This window comes from Salmo salar, chromosome ssa09 (assembly GCF_905237065.1).
Source record: "Salmo salar chromosome ssa09, Ssal_v3.1, whole genome shotgun sequence".
Classification (NCBI taxonomy): Eukaryota; Metazoa; Chordata; class Actinopteri; order Salmoniformes; family Salmonidae; genus Salmo; species Salmo salar.
This window is the reverse complement of record NC_059450.1, coordinates 76,493,143-76,506,446: the sequence shown is the minus strand read 5'-3', so window position 1 is coordinate 76,506,446 and position 13,304 is coordinate 76,493,143. Positions and strand designations below refer to the sequence as shown.

The 13,304-nt window shown below is 46.1% G+C and overlaps 1 long non-coding RNA gene across 1 annotated transcript; it reads right to left on the bottom strand.

The window, feature by feature from the left end:
• Positions 1-10,046: 10,046 nt before the first annotated feature.
• Positions 10,047-12,484, bottom strand: LOC123744660 (uncharacterized). Its single transcript, XR_006771056.1, has 4 exons — positions 11,241-12,484; positions 10,957-11,098; positions 10,473-10,728; positions 10,047-10,401 (listed from the first exon to the last, which is right to left on the bottom strand). It is a non-coding gene; the product is annotated as an uncharacterized lncRNA (long non-coding RNA).
• Between the last annotated feature and the right edge of the window lie 820 nt (positions 12,485-13,304).

Below are 13,304 nucleotides of genomic sequence, written 5' to 3'. Positions count from 1 at the left end.
TAGAATACACTATATACATATGAGATGAGTAATGTAGGATATGTAAACATTATTAAAGTGGCGTTATTTAAAGTGACTAGTGATACTCGGGAGAGGCAAAGGTCGAGAGCCATGCGTCCTCCGAAACACAACCCAACCAAGCCGCACTGCTTCTTGACACAATTTAACAGTCTGATGGCCTTGAGATAGGAGCTGTTTTTCAGTCTCTTGGACCCAGCTTTGATGCACCTGTACTGACCTCGCCTTCTGGATGATAGCGGGGTGAACAGGCAGTGGCTCGGGTGGTTGTTGTCCTTGATGATTTTTTGGCCTTCCTGTAACATTGGGTGCTTTAGCTGTCCTGCAGGGCAGGTAGTTTGCACCCAGTGATGCGTTGTGCAGACCGCACTACCCTCTGGAGAGCCTTGCTGTTGAGGGCGGTGCAATTGCCGTACCAGATGGTGATACAGCCCGACAGGATGCTCTCGATTGCGCATCTAAAAGTTTTTGAGTGTTTTTGGTGACAACCCAAATTTCTACAGCCTCCTGAGGTTGAAGAGGCGCTGTTGCGCCTTCTTCACCACCCTATCTGTCTGTGTGGGTGGACCATTTCAGTTTGTCCATGATGTGTACGCCGAGAAACTTAAAACAGACCCTCTGCTGTGGGAGATCACACCTACTGACCCAAGGTGGTTGAGAATGGTTATGGGAGCTGGACACGCAGCGACTCAGACCCTCTGCTGTGGGAGATCACACCTACTGACCCAAGGTGGTTGAGAATGGTTATGGGAGCTGGACACGCAGCGACTCAGACCCTCTGCTGTCAGAGATCACGCCTACTGACCCAAGGTGGCTGAGAATGGTTATGGGAGCTGGACACGCAGCGACTCAGACCCTCTGCTGTCAGAGATCACGCCTACTGACCCAAGGTGGCTGAGAATGGTTATGGGAGCAGGACACGCAGCGACTCAGACCCTCTGCTGTCAGAGATCACGCCTACTGACCCAAGGTGGCTAAGAATGGTTATGGGAGCAGGACACACAGCGACCCAGACCCTCTGCTGTGGGAGATCACACCTACTGACCCAAGGTGGTTGAGAATGTTTATGGGAGCAGGACACGCAGCGACTCAGACCCTCTGCTGTGGGAGATCACACCTACTGACCCAAGGTGGTTGAGAATGGTTATGGGGGCTGGATATCATAATGATGTCTCCACTCCCCCAATGGTGAATTGCTGTACTCTAAACATATGCTTTAATACTAATAAAAATATAATTGATTTAAAAAATTTAGTTTCCTCATTTAACGCTGTATGTGGATTTTTTGTATATTCAGCTGTGGCCAAAAGTTTTCAAAATGACACAAATATACATTTTCACTAAGTCTGCTGCCTCAGTTTGTATGATGGCAATTTGCATATACTCCAGAATGTTATGAAGAGTGATCAGATGAATTGCAATTAATTGCAAAGTCCCTCTTTGCCATGCAAATGAACTGAATCCCAAAAAACATTTTCACTGCATTTCAGCCCTGCCACAAAAGAACCAGCTGACATCATGTCAGTGATTCTCTCATTAACACAGGTGTGAGTGTTGACGAGGACAAGGCTGGAGATCACTCTGTCATGCTGATTGAGTTCGAATAACAGACTGGAAGCTTCAAAAGGAGGGTGGTGCTTGGAATCATTGTTCTTCCTTTGTCAACCATGGTTACCTGCAAGGAAGCACGTGCCATCATCATTGCTTTGCACAAAAATGGCTTCACAGGCAAGGAAATTGCTGCCAGTAAGATTGCACCTAAATCAACTATTTATCGGATCATCAAGAACTTCAAGGAAAACGGTTCAATTGTTGTGAAGAAGGCTTTAGGGCGCCCAAGAAAGTCCAGCAAGCTTCAGGAGCATCTCCTAAAGTTGATTCAGCTGCGGGATCGGGGCACCACCAGTACAGAGCTATCTATCATTTTACTGATTGATAAATACAATAGGTCCTGGTAGGGGGGAAAAAAGTTACGTAATCAATACAATTTTTTTCAAGTAGAAAGGAACAGTCAAGCTTCAGTAACTGTCAAAAGGGAAGTTCAAGAAATAGTTTTTTGCTAAAAAGCTATTTGTTTCTTTTTGACAATTTTTAAAGCAAACTATTACTTATTAGTATTTATGCTGCAATAGTTTGTGTTGGGGGCTAGGGATAGTCTGTTATATTTGGAGTACTTCTCGTCTTATCCGGTGTACTGTGTGAATTTAAGTATGCTCGCTCTAATTCTCTCTTTCTCTTTCTTTCTTTCTCTCTGTCGGAGGACCTGAGCCCAAGGACCATGCCTCAGGACTACCTGGCCTGATGACTCCTTGCTGTCCCCAGTCCACCTGGTCATGCTACTGCTCCAGTTTCAACTGTTCTGCCTGCGGCTATGGAACCCTGACCTGTTTACTGGATGTGCTACTTTGTCCCGGACCTGACTCTCTCTCTACTGCACCTGCTGTCTCTAACTCTGAATGATGGGCTATGAAAAGCCAACTGACATTTACTCCTGAGGTGCTGACCTGTTGCACCCTCTACAACCACTGTGATTATTATTATTTGGCCCTGCTGGTCATCTATGAACATTTGAACATCTTGGCCATGTTCTGTTATAATCTCCACCCGGTACAGCCAGAAGAGGACTGGCCACCCCTCATAGCCTGGTTCCTCTCTAGGTTTCTTCCTAGGTTCTGGCCTTTCTAGGGAGTTTTTCCTAGCCACCGTGCTTCTACACCTGCATTCCTTGCTGTTTGGGGTTTTAGGCTGGGTTTCTGTACAACCCTTTGTGAATACATTTGATTTATTGAATACACTTCGGCATGTACTTCAATGTTATCAAGAATTTATTTGAAAAGCTATTGAAATAAAAACAGCTGCATTGAATAGAATTTCACTAAACAATTATTAGTTACTAGTTATTGGCAACAAGGTAATAAATACATAATTGAAAACTACTGATAAAGATTTATTTTCTTTATTAGTAGCATTGTTATTGGTATAAGACTGGAGTGAGTGAGTAGTCGTGCTGTACTTCGCTCCGCGGGTAATATTACATTTCATTACATTACAATGGAACGATTTGATTAGTGTAATGTTAGCTAGCTAGCTACATAGTTGTCTTTGCTGTCTTTGTATCAAGGATAAAGGTGTAGCTAAAGGTGTAGCTTTGAGAAACTAACTTTGAGAAACTAACAAGGTTAGCTAGCCAGCTGTATTCGTTCGCAGTTTTCCAAATGGCGTCAACACCACAACACCACAGCCACTGCTAGCTAGCCAACTTTACCAACTAGCAGTACTGTGGAAACTAAATACATTACAACGGAACGATTTGATTAGTGTAATGTTAGCTAGCTACATAGTTGTCTTTGTATCAAAGATAAAGGTAAACGCAGCCACTGCTAGCTAGCCAACTCTACCAGCTAGCAGTACTGTATCATTTTTAGTCAATAAGATTTTTGCAATGTTAGCTTAACTTTCTGAACTTTCGAGTTGTGTAGTCCACTTGTGTAGCTAGCAGGTCTGACTTTGTGTTAGCTAGCCAACGTTTAATTACTTCTGCGTTATGAAAGGAACTAGTCACGGACACGAATGATACATTGGTAGTTTGTTGTAACCAAGTATTGGTGCTAACCGCGTGTTATTGGATGCTAGCATGCTAGTTAGCTAAGGCGTCATAGGATACGGTGCACTGGGTGGGTTTCACGGAAGAAGACTGTACCAAGTTATCTAGCTGAATAAACTAGGTTTGAGCCTATTCCTGGAAACATTGAACCACTGTAGTTTACATCAATTATAATTTCTAAAGTGGAAGTTGGAAAAGTTATGTTTGAGTGTTTCAGTGAATGGTTAGTGAGGGAGGCCCTGCTCTCTAACTTCCCCAGTTGTTTAGTTAATTTTCATTCCAATCTCCTTTGCATTAGCGTAGCCTCTCCTGTAGCCTGTCAACTATGTGTCTGTCTATCCCTGTTCTCTCCTCTCTGCACAGGCCACACAAACGCTTCACACCGCATGGCCGCTGCCACTCTAACCTGGTGGTCCCAGCGCGCACGACCCCCTTGGAGTTGAAGGTCTCCGGCAGCCTCTGGAATTGCCGGTCTGCGGCCAACAAGGCAGAGTTCATCTCAGCCTATGCTACCCTCCAGTCCCTCAACTTCTTGGCGCTGACGGAAACATGGATTACCACAGAAAACACTGCTACTCCTACTGCTCTCTCCTCGTCTGACCACGTGTTCTCGCATACCCCGAGAGCATCTGGTCAGCAGGGTGGTGGCACTGGAATCCTCATCTCTCCCAAGTGGACATTCTCTCTTTCTCCCCTGACCCATCTCCTCCTTTGAACTCCATGCTGTCGAAGTCACTAGCCCATTCAAGCTTAACATCCTTATCATTTATCGCCCTCCAGGTTCCCTTGGAGAGTTCATCAATGAGCTTGACGCCTTGATAAGTTCCTTTCCTGAGGATGGCTCACCCCTCACAATTCTGGGTGACTTTAACCTCCCTACGTCTACCTTTGACTAATTTCTCTCTGCCTCCTTCTTTCCACTCCTCTCCTCTTTTGACCTCACCCTCTCACCGTCCCCCCTACTCACAAGGCAGGCAATACGCTTGACCTCATCTTTACTAGATGCTGTTCTTCCACTAATCTCACTGCAACTCCCCTCCAAGTCTCCGACCACTACCTTGTATCCTTTTCCCTCTCGCTCTCCTCCAACACTACTCACTCTGCCCCTACTCAGACGGTATTGCGCCGTCGCAACCTTCGCTCTCTCTCTCCTGCTACTCTCACCTCTTCCATCCTATCATCTCTTCCCTCTGCTCAATCCTTCTCCAACCAATCTCCTGATTCTACCTCCTCAACCCTCCTCTCCTCCCTTTCTGCATCCTTTGACTCTCTATGTCCCCTTTCCTCCCAGCCGGCTCGGTCCTCCCCTCCTGCTCCGTGGCTTGACGACTCATTGCGAGCTCACAGGACAGGGCTCCGGGCAGCCGAGCGGAAATGGAGGAAAGCTAGCCTCCCTGCGGACCTGGCATCTTTTCACTCCCTCCTCTCTACATTTTCTTCCTCTGTTTCTGCTGCTGAAGCCACTTTCTACCACTCTAAATTCCAAGCATCTGCCTCTAACCCTAGGAAGCTCTTTGCCACCTTCTCCTCCCTCCTGAATCCTCCTCCCCCTCCCCCCATCCTCCCTCTCTGCGGATGACTTCGTCAACCAATTTTGAAAAGATGGTTGACGACATCCGATCCTCGTTTGTTAAGTCAAACAACAGCGCTGGTCCTGCTCACATTACCCTACCCTATGCTTTGACCTCTTTCTCCCCTCTCTCTCCAGATGAAATCTTGCGACTTGTGACGGCCGGCCGCCCAACAACCTGCCCGCTTGACCCTATCCCCTCCTCTCTTCTCCAGACCATTTCCGGAGACCTTCTCCCTTACCTCACCTCGCTCATCAACTCATCCTTGAACGCTGGCTACGTCCCTTCTGTCTTCAAGAGAGCGAGAGTTGCACCCATTCTCAAAAAACCTACACTCGATCCCTCCGATGTCAACAACTACAGACCAGTATCCCTTCTTTCTTTTCTCTCCAAAACTCTTGAGCGTGCCGTCCTTGGCCAGCTCTCTTGCTATCTCTCTCAGAATGACCTTCTTGATCCAAATCAGTCAGGTTTCAAGACTGGTCATTCAACTGAGACTGCTCTTCTCTGTGTCACGGAGGCTCTCCCCACTACTAAAGCTAACTCTCTCTCCTCTGCTCTCATCCTTCTAGACCTATCTGCTGCCTTTGATACTGTGAACCATCAGATCCTCCTCTCCACCCTCTCCGAGTTGGGCATCTCCGGCGTGGCTCACTCTTGGATTGCGTCCTACCTGACAGGTCGCTCCTACCAGGTGGCGTGGTAGGAGCGAGGTTCTAGGCCCTCTCCTATTCTCGCTATACACCAAGTCACTTGGCTCTGTCATATCCTCACATGGTCTCTCCTATCATTGCTACGCAGATGACACACAATTAATCTTCTCCTTTCCACCTTCTGATAACCAGGTGGCGAATCGCATCTCTGCATGTCTGGCAGACATATCAGTGTGGATGACGGATCACCACCTCAAGCTGAACGTCGGAAAGACGGAGCTGCTCTTCCTCCCAGGGAAGGACTGCCCGTTCCATGATCTCGCCATCACGGTTGACAACTCCATTGTGTCCTCCTCCCAGAGTGCTAAGAGCCTTGGCGTGACCCTGGACAACAGCCTGTCATTCTCCGCTAACATCAAGGCGGTTCATGCTCTACAACATTCGCAGAGTACGACCCTGCCTCACACAGGAAGCGGCGCAGGTCCTAATCCAGGCACTTGTCATCTCCCGTCTGGATTACTGCAACTCGCTGTTGGCGGGGCTCCCTACCTGTGCCATTAAACCCCTACAACTCATCCAGAACGCCGCAGCCCGTCTGGTGTTCAACCTTCCCAAGTTCTCTCACGTCACCCCGCTCCTCCGCACACTCCACTGGCTTCCAGTTGAAGCTCGCATCTGCTACAAGACCATGGTGCTTGCCTACGGAGCTGTGAGGGGAACGGCACCTCCGTACCTTCAGGCTCTGATCAGTCCCTACACCCAAAGAAGGGCACTGCGTTCATCCACCTCTGGCCTGCTCGCCTCCCTACCTCTGCAGAAGCACAGTTCCCGCTCAGCCCAGTCAAAACTGTTCGCTGCTCTGGGACCCCAATGGTGGAACAAGCTCCCTCACGACGCCAGGACAGCGGAGTCAATCACCACCTTCCGGAGACACCTGAAACCCCACCTCTTTAAGGAATACCTGGGATAGGATAAAGTAATCCTTCTAACCCTCCCCCCCCTACCCTCCCCCCCCAAAAAGATATAGATGTACTATTGTAAAGTGGTTGTTCCACTGGATATCATAAGGTGAATGCACCAATTTGAAAGTCGCTCTGGATAAGAGCGTCTGCTAAATGACTTAAATGTAAATGTAAATAAGACTGTCATTCAGTCCATGTTAAATACCATTATCTCAGCACAGAAACATCTTGTCCTTTATAACAGTGGAGTTTTGATCGTTGGCACAAAATATATTCATGTAGAATATTCTCTCACAATGAGAGTTCCTGTACACATAACACTGATACCAAACGCATAACAATAAATCGACAATGAAAAAGAAAAAAAAAATAATAATAATATGAACACTGGTTAAAATAATGTCAAGTAGTGTTGCCATGACAGCAAGAATGTGTTTACAGTGTGTGCCATCTTTTCTACAGTGCAAACTGCAGCAAATCAAAACAGAATAGAAAAAAGGATAGGTAACCAGCCTGATAGTAAGGGAAGAACAGACAGCGTAAAAGACAGGTTGGGACTACATGACTTCAGTTTGGTAGTTACCAAACACACAATGTCAGAATACCTGGCTGAGGAATTCCCCTTCTCTACTGAGCAATGTCCTGCAGGACTGGGACAAGGAAATCAACTGTTATTTGGCTATCACAGACCAATTAAAAAAAATGCTTCTTGTTGAGATAGAAGAGAGCGAGAAATTAAGAAGAGATTAAAAACACACAAGTAGCACTCTTCACAGCATAAGGCCTTACAGAGGGGCTAAGGTGCCTATTCTTAAGGAAATGCAATATGATTTGTCCAATAAGATTTCAGATTAAATTCCAAAGAAATAAAAAAATAAAAATCTAGTTTTAAAAAGTGGGAAAAAAACAAACCTGTATTCAAGAACAGAGTGATAAGGCAAGCAAACTCATACAGCCAGAGAATGACTATGTACATACAGTGTGTACATGTAAGTACCCCTGCAGTCACTTCAGTAGTTTTAAAACGGTTGTATCTCCCCCTACTGGTTCAAACCAGTGTCACAATTCAGTCAGCGGCAACACACAAATGCAGTAGTCTCATGCATTCAATTACAGAGCACTCCAAATAAACCCTGCCCAAAGCAAGGGCATGTCCCACAAAAAACAACCCCTAACGCACACCCAATCCACAATCAACCCCTTAGGTTCCAACCCAAGACACACACTAGATTTGAGAGAAGCACATGGTAGAAACTCAACGTACCCTACAAGGAAGCTAGGTGGAGTTCTTATCACATCGTTTTTAGCTAAATCCATGCAATCCTTTGCAACCTACCAGAGTACCAGCAGTACCGAGGGGAGATTGACAAGAAGTGTCTGAAGGTAGATTTCAGACAAGGCAATAGTTTCTAAGGGGCAATGATTAGGTGCCTTGACAGAGTCTAAGTACCCTGCCTGCTCAACCAGTATGCTATGGATGGATGAATGTCTATGTCTTTCTGAAGTAAAACACATCCCTTTCACAGCTTTAGACCCTATTGGGAGACAGCGTTACTGATCCAACTAAGATGTAATAACTTGTCCACAGCATCCTATCTAACAGGGTAAGACCGTTTCCACCCTGTTTGAGGAGGCTACAGTCAGAGATGACACATTAAGAGGATATGCTAGCAGAGCTGCTGTCCTTATGGTTCAGAGAAACAATGATATGAACCAGACCCTAGAATAACACAGATCTGAGCCTGTATACATAAAGCGTCTCAGAGTAAAGGGCTGATCTCGGATCAGTTTCGCCTTTCAGACCATAATTGATAAGATCATATGGAAAGGTGGGTTCCTGATCTCAGATCAGCACTCCTACCCTAAGGTGCTTTGTGGATACGGTCCCAGAAGTATAGGTCAGTCATGGATAGCTAACCCATTCAGGAATAGAAGTGAAAACACAGGACAAAATACTGTTTAGTGACAGTCATACATTATACAATACCTAGTATGACAGTCATATATTATACAATAGTAGTAGATCCCTCAGATATTTGCCTAGTCAGACCGGGGTGACCTCGCCCAGGTAAGACCCAGACTTAGCTAAGCCAGGCTCACCTGAAGGTCTTCCTAATAGGGCACTACACCACCCTGATAATATAAACACATTGAAACAAGACAGGGATCCATAGTGGTGTTCCATAATGTAGCCTGGTATCAACAGAGTATTAACATTAGCTTGGTGACCACTATGCCACTCTTACATCCTATAAGCCAGTCAATTTAGTGTAAACAAAAATAACCCTAAGCACAAGTCTAACAAAGTTAAATTAACTGTTGGTTGTCTGTACTGTTTAGCTATGCTATGAGCTGCAGTTTAAGACCTTGTGGATGGTTACGTTATTATAAGTGGTCAGAGAACTCTGTCATTCTGTCTCTATGCAGTTGGGACAACAGAGAGGGGAAAAACAGAAGCTTGGTCATGTTCCAAAAACACACACACACACACACACACACACACACACACACACACACACACACACACACACACACACACTCAGACAGAAAAGGTAATGATGCCTGAAGCTGTGTGTCTTTCCGCTGGACCGTTCTGAGCTGAACGGGGTGAGAGGGTAGAGCTGTCCAGAGGGAGAGGAGAGAGAGAAAGAACAAACAGATCTCTTCATCTCTCTGTGGGCGCGTGACCAAGTGTTCATCAGTCTACTGCTCCATTACAGTAGAGTGAATGATATGGGTAACCATGGCATCGGCTTAACACTGTTAGAGATAAGTGCTCCCAGAATGTCCTCTGCCTTCCAGAGATCACATGACCCCGTCTATGTAGTCAGACATGTTGAGTAGAGGCCAGTTAGGCCAGGACAACAACAATGATCCTTTGGCGCCCATCACTCTCTACTCTCTTCCCTCCCTGATCTCTCCTTCACACATGCCTAGTCCACTAGTCTACCTTTCCATTCATGGCAGCCCCCAGCTACCCTCCAATAGAGATACCATACTCTGACTGGAACGTACGTTTATAGAGAATGCATCTCCAATAAACCAGTGGGGATCTCCTGCTAAGAGGCAAAGCCCTAGCATAGTGAGGGAGGTGGAGAGCCATGGTAGATGCCCTAGCATAGTGAGGGAGGTGGAGAGCCATGGTAGATGCCCTAGCATAGTGAGGGAGGTGGAGAGCCATGGTAGATGCCCTAGCATAGTGAGGGAGGTGGAGAGCCATGGTAGATGCCCTAGCATAGTGAGGGGGATGGAGATTCATGATGGATGCCCTATGCTCCCAAGAGGATTATGTCATGTCAATCTAGTGTGAGGCCTTGGATGGCCTGGGAGGGGCCCAACACAGAGGGCTATTATCTGTACAGCAGGAAGGAAGCAACTCTTTTTCAGTCCAGATAACAGGCCATCACTAAAACACACACACACACTGAGGTTAATGACTATAAAACCTAGAATATGTAAGCAGCAGGTTAAATAAAACAAGTGTTGTTGACGTGAAGCTGGCCATCTACAGTAGAACAAAACCTGTGAGTTGACATGAAGCTGGCCATCTACAGTAGAACTAAGCCTGCTGGCCATCTACAGTAGAACAAAACCTGCTGGCCATCTACAGTAGAACAAAACCTGTGAGTTGACATGAAGCTGGCCATCTACAGTAGAACAAAACCTGTGAGTTGACATGAAGCTGGCCATCTACAGTAGAACTAAGCCTGCTGGCCATCTACAGTAGAACTAAACCTGCGAGTTGACATGAAGCTGGCCATCTACAGTAGAACAAAACCTGTGAGTTGACATGAAGCTGGCCATCTACAGTAGAACTAAACCTGCTGGCCATCTACAGTAGAACAAAACCTGTGAATTGACATGAAGCTGGCCATCTACAGTAGAACTAAGCCTGCTGGCCATCTACAGTAGAACTAAACCTGCGAGTTGACATGAAGCTGGCCATCTACAGTAGAACAAAACCTGTGAGTTGACATGAAGCTGGCCATCTACAGTGGAACTAAGCCTGCTGGCCATCTACAGTAGAACAAAACCTGTGAGTTGACATGAAGCTGGCCATCTACAGTAGAACTAAACCTGTGAGTTGACATGAAGCTGGCCATCTACAGTAGGACTAAGCCTGCTGGCCATCTAAAGTAGAACTAAACCTGTGAGTTGACATGAAGCTGGCCATCTACAGCAGAACAAAACCTGCTGGCCATCTACAGTAGAACTAAACCTGCGAGTTGACATGAAGCTGGCCATCTACAGTAGGACTAAGCCTGCTGGCCATCTACAGTTGAACTAAACCTGTGAGTTGACATGAAGCTGGCCATCTACAGTAGAACAAAACCTGCTGGCCATCTACAGTTGAACTAAACCTGCGAGTTGACATGAAGCTGGCCATCTACAGTAGGACTAAGCCTGCTGGCCATCTACAGTTGAACTAAACCTGCGAGTTGTGCTTAACCGGCGAGGGTGACACTCCAGAGGTCCGTGTGTGTGTGTGTGGGGACTGGAGACAGAGAGGGCCTGTTACATGGCTGTAGTGGTGTTCAGTAAGGTGTAGATGGGGTCAGTAGATACAGATATCATGGTGACTCAGCGTTGTTGCTGGCTGTAGCTGTGGTGGTTGTCTTCTTCTTTGGTGTCTTTTTCACCGTCTTAGTCGTAGTCTGACAGGAGGAAGAGAGGAGAGGGGGAAGAGAGATGGGGAAAAGTGAGTCGATACCAGAGGAAATGAGAAAAGTACAATCTAAAAAGGAGAGAGAGAGAGATGTTCAGGAAATAACAGACAGGGGCTTATTGTGCCCTACGTGGGTAGACTTCTCAGTCAAACGAGTCATTTCACAACCTACACACTGCATTCCCAAATTAGTCCATGGTGTGCACACACAAATCTTCTGGTACAGTGTACATAACTCATTACTGATGCTACAGACAGCAGTCCCATATTATTGAGCTGTATATAACCCTGTGTAGACTATGTTACATAATGTGTACATCAACATGCTTCTATCACAGCATCTCTTCCATGGGAGCACATCTGATGTAGACTGCTTTAAATACCCCAGGCATGTCTGTACTGGAGTAGATGAGGTTGCCCTTACAGACTGATGTAAGGTCAGTTTAGCATCTCCCTCTATGGATAAAATAAGGACTGAGGGAGGGTAAGCTGATCCTGGAACGGTGTACAGCGCAGCTTCTACACAGCTGCTGGAGAAGGCGAGAGTGAGGAGCGGATATTCATATGAGATAATATATTAGAGTATTTCAATTGGAGGAGGATTATACAGTAAAACTGTGGGTGTGTCTGACTTGCACCCACCCACCCTGCATATTTAGACACAGTAGTAGTTAGAGGGGGATGAGACTGCATTAGCTTCCTCTTTTACCGTGAGTTAATGATGTTACTCCTAGACAGAGTGGTGTGTGAGCTTTTCCTTTTTGATGTAAAAATTATACACATTCACACAATACTGGCACACACACTCTGTGCACTTAAAATTATATATATTCTGACTCACCTCCTTAGTGTAGAAGAAGCAGTCACTCTCCTGTCAGAATGCATTAGCCCTAGTCCAGCTCCATTGTGTGTGTGTGTGTTTAAATACACTTGTGAGGACCAAAAGTCCTCACAAGAATAATGAACAAACAAAAAGTTGACCAACTGGGGACATTTTGTAAGTCCCCACAAGGTCAAATGCTATTTCTAGAGAGTTTAAGGTTAAGGTTAGAATTAGTGTTAGGAGCTAGGTTTATGGTAAGGTTTGGTTTAGGGTAAGGGTGGGTTTAGGGTTAAGGTTAGGTTTTGGGGTTAAGGTATTTTATTGGTCATGTACACATGGTTAGCAGATGTTATTGCGAGTGTAGCAAAATGCTTATGCTTCTAGTTCTGCGGGTGCATCTAACAAGTAATATCTAACAATTCCACAACAAATACCTAATACAACCATCTAAGTAAAGGAATGGAATAAGAATGTATAAATATATGAGATGAGTAATGCAAGATATGTAAACATTGTTAAAGTGACTAGTGTTCTGAATATAGGCAGCAGCATCTCCTAGTGATGGCTGTTAAACCGTCTGATGTACTGTTAAACCTCATGAGGCCCTACGCTGGACGCCAGCTGCCATTGCCAAAGCCTGTAAGGATCTTTAACAAACGACTGTCCAGGGCAAGGTTAGTTGTTGAATGCGCCTTTAGGATTCTGGCAGCCTGGTGGAGAATGTATCGGAGAGTGATTGGTCTCAGCCCCTCAAATGTCGATGCCTGCGTGAGAATGTGTTCTCCACAACTACCTGCGGAGGTCATTCCAGGAGCAGCTCCGGATGGAGATGGCCACGCCAAATGGTCACCTTCCTGATGTCACCAGGGTAGGTGCCAACAACGCCCCCAGACAGGCACTCCAGGTGAGGGAGAAGCTGACCACCTATTTCTCATCACCAGCAGGTGAAGTCCCATGGCAGTATGCCGTGGAGTGAAACAGCTCTTTGAAGAGCCCAATAACACAAA